Source organism: Indicator indicator, chromosome 2, assembly GCF_027791375.1.
Source record: "Indicator indicator isolate 239-I01 chromosome 2, UM_Iind_1.1, whole genome shotgun sequence".
Lineage (NCBI taxonomy): Eukaryota > Metazoa > Chordata > Aves > Piciformes > Indicatoridae > Indicator > Indicator indicator.
Genome location: NC_072011.1, coordinates 30,730,513 through 30,737,877, shown reverse-complemented (window position 1 = coordinate 30,737,877; position 7,365 = coordinate 30,730,513).

The window sequence follows — 7,365 nt, the reverse complement described above, 5'->3', positions numbered from 1 at the left end:
TTGAAAAACAGAGTACAAAGAGGATCCCAACAGAACTTCCTCAGGCCTGATCTACATATTGAGTTGTGCAATAGCTTGATTGCTGCCCTGCCAGCTGCATAGGAGGTTTGTGCTCTCTCTATAGCAAAATAAGAACATGAAATTATCTGTGTCAGTGTTACTGCTGCACACATTTAAGCACAGCCTTTTCATTTGGAAGGTGTACAAATCTCTCTTACAAACATAACTTTGGTTTGGTTTGGTTTGGTTTGGTTGGTTGGGTTGGGTTGGGTTGTTTGTTGGGGTTTTTTTGCTATGCTCTTTCCCTGTTCTCAGCAGCTATTTGGACAGAAAGCAGAGTGGATTTGGTTATGTTGTAGGGGAAAGAGTGCTGGCATTTGAGTGTTTCCCAGCAGTGGAGAATTTTCACCCAAGTTTGGTTTTCCACTGATTTCTGTTGGACTCACCTCTTTGCACATGCCCAGAGGTACTCAACAGCTTGCTTGACATCCCTGAGATATTGTCATGAATAAGAACTAAGTTGTTGGTTGTTTGGGTGTTTTTTGTTGTTGTTGTTGCTTTCTGTTGCTATGGGTTTTTTTGAGACAATCCATTTCAATGTGGCAACGTTAAACTTCATTTGTCAACAGCCTTTCTTCTGGCTGACAGTTATACCTTTACCCCTCCCCTTCTAGTTATGTTTTCTTTATGCCTGAACAGAATGGCACGTGCACAAGTGTGAAGAAAGAATACCAACACTGAGGGAGTAAATGACAACAGAAAGGAGATACAAGGTCTTAGGATAGGAGGGGAAAAAACAAGCAAACTAACAGTGAGGTTCTCTCAGAGACTTAAAGTTACACTGAGATGTTGCATAACGGTTGCATATGACTGTGTCCCACATCCTAAGGCATGGTCAATAACTCAGCTTTCACATGGAAGAAAAGTGGACAAACCAACTGAAAGCAACCACAGTAGAGGCAGGAACTTTTTTATTTTGTCCTTGAAGTCTGACACTTTGGGCAATAACATATTTTAACAATAATATACTTTAATAACACTCCTACACAGTATTCTTTGGTGAGGCTTTTGCTCTGCTGCAGTATTGTCAGCAGAGACCACCTTGAAATGATGCTTAAGGGAGTGGAGAATGTATCTTTCCTTCTCTGGAAAAGCCCAATTCTAATATTGATGCAGCTGAACATTGTGAAGCGCAGATACAGGAGTGGTAGTCAAGCTGCTTCAATACCTACAGCCTCAAGTAATGGGGTGTGTAGAAGCAGGGCTCAAGTGATTTGACAGATACATGAAATCACCACACCTTCATGCCCTCAATCATTTCAATGTAGCTCTTTGGAAACTTTAAGTTCCTTGGGAATTGATAGAGCTCACAGCGTACTTTGTCTTCATAGACCCATATAGCTTGTATAGCTTTAGAGAAATACTATTTTTGTGATGTCCTCACATGTTTAAAACAACAGCCTGAAAATATTTCCCAAAGTCTCTGCTAAAGCAATAGGACTATGGATAGTCAGAGCTGAAATTATCTTTGAGTATCCGTTCAGTTTTTGGTTTATTGCATGGCATGACGTACACTTAGAGCAATGTTATGAGGCTGCCTAGGAGATAGAGGGCTAACCATAGAGCTGTCATGCTGAAACATTCACATTGCCCAATATTTCAACAAAAAATCGAGTGAAGTGACAAAAAGTTCACAAAATGGTCACGGGGGAATTGCATAAACTGGGGTTAGATGTTCAATCTGAGACTGTTACATGACTGAGTTTTGCAGCTGGTTGACGAAAGGAAGCAGGAGGTCAGCTGGTCTCTAGCTGTTACAACAACAACCTGTTATGCTTCTCAGGCAACAGAAATGCCAATAGTCTTTTGGCAGGATGGATCAAGAGGATGATTTCCTCTTTTCCTGGAATAATGTTTGAAAGCTGCAAATATTTTTCAGCTGGTTGAATTTGGACTTTCTCTTGGAAGTGTCAGGATCTTTCCAAGTACAAATACAACACAGTGTAGCCTTTGAGTGGATTGGGGAATGCACATCAGTTTAGCCATCTTGTAAATGAATGAGTGAAAATGAAGTCAGAGAGAGCCTACACCTTTGCTACAACATCCAGTTGAAAAAAAAAATAAAAGAGAGATTCAACTATGCTTTGCCTTTGTATTACTTTTATGTCTAATGTTTAGTTTGTATCTTCCAAAGGAATTCTGGCAAGTGACTGGCTATAAATAATGTGCCCATGGGGAAAGTTTGTTTCTAAATATGAACAGTTAGTGTCTGACTTATGTCTGGGTGAGTGTGCTATCTCATAAAGATTTTATTCTACTGAGACAACCACATGAAAGAATTGCTTTAAAGGAATTCAAGGTGAGAATATCTTTATTCTCCATCTACATCATCACCAGCACCCTTAATGCAGTTGAAATTAAGTGCAGAGACTAACCCTTCTCCCTCATTTCCCCCATGCCTCTCTCTGTGCCTGAACTCTTTGTGAATTATAGCTGAATTGATGCAATCCTTTATAGCTGCTTCAGTTTGGGACCTTCAGTGAAATGCTGGGCTTTTCTGCCAGGCAGGGCAAAGAAAATGTACAGACCAAAGTTATAATTTGTTGTAGTATCTTAAGAAAAGATACTGATGAAGTAAGAGCTGCAAACAAAGCAACCCCAAAACGTTTCCTTCAGCTGTGGGAGTCACAAAAATGAGGGTGCTTGAAGGTGCAGTTCTCATCAGAAATGGTAAATCTGGTCACATAACAGTAGAATTTGCTTTTTTTTATTTTCTTTTTTCTTTCTTTGTACTTAAGTGTCTCATCTGAACACTATGAACTTTGATGAGTCTCACACACTCTTCAGTATCTATGGTCTTCAGTAGCCCTGGATAAGCAGTGCTAAATACATTCTCCTTCACCCTCTTGGCTGTCTTCAATGCTGCAGTTTGGAGGTAATGGCTTTTAGCAAAAGAGTTCATCTGATTAATCTGCAGTTAACCCTCTGTAAGAATGGTGTTTGTGTCTGCATGTGAGTGAGAGAAAATATTACATTATATGTGGAAAACCCTCATTCATGCCAATGTAAATCAGGAATAATTGTATTTAAATTGGGTGCCACTGAGATGACTATCAGGTCTTGAGAATTCCCAGTGTACAGAATATTCTATACTGTGGTATAGGTAGGGCCAAAAAAACCACAGCAAGGCTCAGATAGTTAGAGAAATGCTTTCCTAACAATTCCCACCAAAACATTCTGTTAAAAAGCAGTTACGGTTGCTCCAGGGCAAAACACACCCACACAAGAAATGACATAAACTATCATGCACATCTCTTATTCACCACTCCCAGTGACGACTCCAAACCCCAAAAAGAAGTTCCCCCTGTTCTGAGGGATAAAGAAACAAACTAAATACCCATTACTCCTACAGGCTTCAGTGCAAAACCCACTCTGATTTCTGCAACAGTAACATTAACGACTGGTGCCTATGTAGAGGCTACCCTGAGTATGGGAAAAAAGGAAACATTAACAAGTGCCCCTGAAGCATGCACACTGCTGATCTCAAGGACCTTCTTTGGCTTTGTCAGGCACTGTTTTTTTCTGTGGTTCACCCCCTCCACAAAGCAGAGCCGAAGAGCCATCTGTTGCTTTTTATTAGGTTGGAGAATGAACTATTTGATGAATTGACATCAGTGTAAATCTGACTTGCTGCAAAAATAACTATATCTGCATCAAATATTTGTATGGCTCTTCTTCCAAATGATTTATTTTCAGCTAGGCCTGGAGACATTTTATATGGAAGGGGCTTTGTCATCTAATACTACAGGAATCCTGGACAGAATGATAATAGCTTTGTTTTTTAACATAATTTTATGATTAACATAGCATACAAATTTATGACCAGAATAGCACATGATTTTTAAAATCAGAGTTAGTGTAGCATATTTTTTTAAGTAGCATAGAACAAAGTTTGTAGCACAGGTTGGTTTACAGTTCCTAATCACTTGGAGTCTGCAGATTGTTTCAAATCTTAATACCTCGCTTGCAGTATCAATATAGCAATCATAATACAGACACAAAACATGCAAAAGAATACAGGTCTCTCACTCAGTCCTTAGAGGAGGTAGATGACAGTGGAGGCATCCCTGACCAGTAGGGGATCATTGTTTTTTCTCTCAAGCAGCAGTTGTGGTCCACATCCCTTCTAGGACTTGTAACTGCTTGATTTTGCAGACAGTGCTCAGTGAGCTGTTACACTTCTCTATTCTGTGATGGGGTCAGCATAACTTGCTTGGCTGGCTACCAGGGAGCTCAAGGCTGGTAAGGAAGGGAGTAGTCAGGCTGGTGCCCAGAGGCTGATAAGAAGGGGCAGAACAAATCTGCCTCATGTGCAGGACCTTTCAGGCCTAATGAGAAAGGAAAAGGGGACCGATACATGACCAGCTTTGTCACAGAGAATGGCCATTTGCCTTATTAAATGGCATTAGTTATGCTAACTAGATTATAAAGGGTCAGAAGCAAGGGGTACCAGTTACAGATTTGCATTGAAGAAGCTTTTGCTTTGAAGTGTGCCATGGTCTTCCATCTACCTTCTTACATAGCTTGATACTTTCTCACACCTACCTGCTGCTTTCAACCAAGTTTCTTGCGGTCCACGTGGTCATGGTGATGAATACTGACCAGGTTTCACATTGCTCTTTAAATGCTGATGAGGAGTTTGTTCTACCTTTTTGCAGCCAGGCGCTCTTTATCCACAGACTTTATCCACAACCTCTGTGCCACAAAGGGTTAATTTGCCTACTCATACTCTGCAGAAAGTAAAAGATGTGTAGGTCCAGGCATAGAAGATTTATGTTGGGCCTCAAGGGAGGGTTTTGAGTCAGTTCCTACACAGAGCTGCAACAAAACAAAGAAATAAAAATCAAGTAGATTATGTACATAGTGCTGTAGAGCTTTGTCCATTGAAAATGAGCTGGAGAAAACTTTGTCAAGAGGTCTAAGAATGTGATTTTGTGTCATGCATGATGACATTCAAGATGCTAAGGATGGTAAGACTGAAAACCTTCTTGCTGAAGCTACCATACACAAGTCAATGCTGTGACCTGGTCATAGGTTGTTACTTGACTGAGTGTCTCCAAAATTCTAGCCCTGCTTTCCAACTGCCCTACTGTATGATCAGCTCCGATCTAGAAAACTGAACTCTTGTGCTCATTACAGACCAAACATTTTATAGCTCTGTCACAGTGCAAAGGCCCTAGAAAGCAAACTAATAACAGTTTGATGTGCATTTATTACCTCACTTTTTAAAAATCAACATGAAGCTTTTATTTTCCTGTCCTCTAGGGAAATCTATTTATATCAACAAATCCCAGAGACTCAATACTCTCTTAGAAAACTGTAATAACTAATCCAAATTCATTTTTAGTGCTAAATGCCTTTATTAATGGTTTCTAACTTCACACAACACAGACTAAGCTTGGAGCAGGGGGCTTTTGAGGATACCTATATATGACGTGCATGTCTAAGAATATATCAGAACGAGTGGAATCTTTTCTTTGTTTCAGTGTTGAGAATACATCCCATATGGAAGTCATCAGCATCAATGCTGTTTCTCTGTAAGCTCTTTTGAGCCACAGTTATTAAAAGTACATTACACATACACCTGTACAAGTTGAAGTCTTGGAAGAACATGTCTATTCCCCAGAAATCAAAGTGCTTTCAGCGCAGATGCCTGCAGGGGACAATGATCATAAAGCAGCCAGAGAGCAAAAGGAATGCTGAGATTTCAGAGCCTGTGTGATTACCCACAGCTGTACAAATAGTACAGTGGAGAAAACAGATTGACCTTGTCCATGTTTTGAGAGTGCCAGATAACCAGGTCCTTCAACAAGCTCTGTTTCAGCATAAAGAGGAAAGAAGAGACAGTGACCCTGAGGAACACGGGGGAGCACAATAATCACAGAAGCACAGAATGGTAGGAGTTGGAACAACTCGAATGTTTTCAGGGGACTGGTTGGTTATGGTAGACATCTGCCTTACGTACCGGGCAGTGTAAGAAGTCAATGAGACTGGGTATATGACAGCAATGTCTCATGTACGAGTAGACAGCATCCTTCAAAACATGAATTATTGTACCTTAACCATCCCATAAATACCCATGACAGTGAAATTTTAGCCTGTATGCAGGGAGTTTGAAATAGAATATAAAGGCAGTAATTGTTTTGGTGGATTTCTAAATCCACAGGGCCATGGCTGGCTGTTCTCTGCTCATTAGTGCTTGTATCTTCCCATCCAGAGATGACATTGAGGGGCCCCATACTAGCAAATAATTACAATGCTCATCTTGCTGACCTCCCCTTCATAATTGAAAATAGGCATTTTCTTTGCTATTTCCCTACATGACCCTCCAGCACCAGGATCACTTGCAAAAGTGCAGCCACTATCTCTAGGCTGGCCATCAGCATCCCTTCTAATTATTACCTTGGGCTGTGCCACACTAAAGTTAAGTTAGATGCTTAACCTTGGAGAGAGGCGTAAATGGGGAGTGGAATCTTTCCCTCCCCATGGTGGATAAAACATAGTGGATCAGCTAACTGATAGAGAGTTTATTAGATGTTAGGCCCATGAACCACAGAGGCTTGATGCAGGATTAAAGCTACAAATGAACTTCTTCCAGAATCTCCCATAATTCAGAGCAGGTTGTGGAAATGATCCTCAGAATGGCTGTGGGAAGCAGCTTGAGGACGGAAGGAAACCTTATCTTAGCTGTGCTGGAAAACTGAGTGTTACACAATACTTGTTTTTCTCACCTTGTGAATTCTGCCCTTGCTATGTGCAAATCCTCAGGCATACAGTATCTTCACAACTACATAATAAAGAAGAAACATTTGGAGAGCTTTAAAGATCACTGTGAAGAACTTTACTGTAGTTTCAAAATGACAAGTGAAAGAAAAACCGACGGCAGAAAGAAGATGGAGGGGATCAAAAGGTGAAGGTCACTATTCTGTCACTCAGTCACCAGTGGAGGACTCTCTCCTAGCTCAAGGACTATGAAAGTGCTTCCCTGTTAAGGCTTTAGCTGTAGCTGCTGCCAGTTTGGCAGAGAAAGCGTCTCTCTGATGTAAACAAATTCCTGCGTTCCCCTGACATTGGGCTGCTCCTGCAACATTGCAGCTCACAAAGAACCTGAGTGACTCCAAAGAGAAACATTGCATTTACCCTGGCTCTTTTAGTCTCCCCTTTCAAACATTAATTTTACATTCTACAATCAGCCATGCAACTCTGCAAATTTTCAGCCCATTCTCCACAGAGCCTGAAGGCAAAAAGCATTCACACAGTGTACAACCTGAGAAGTAAAGCACATGAAAACCCATGAAGTCTGTA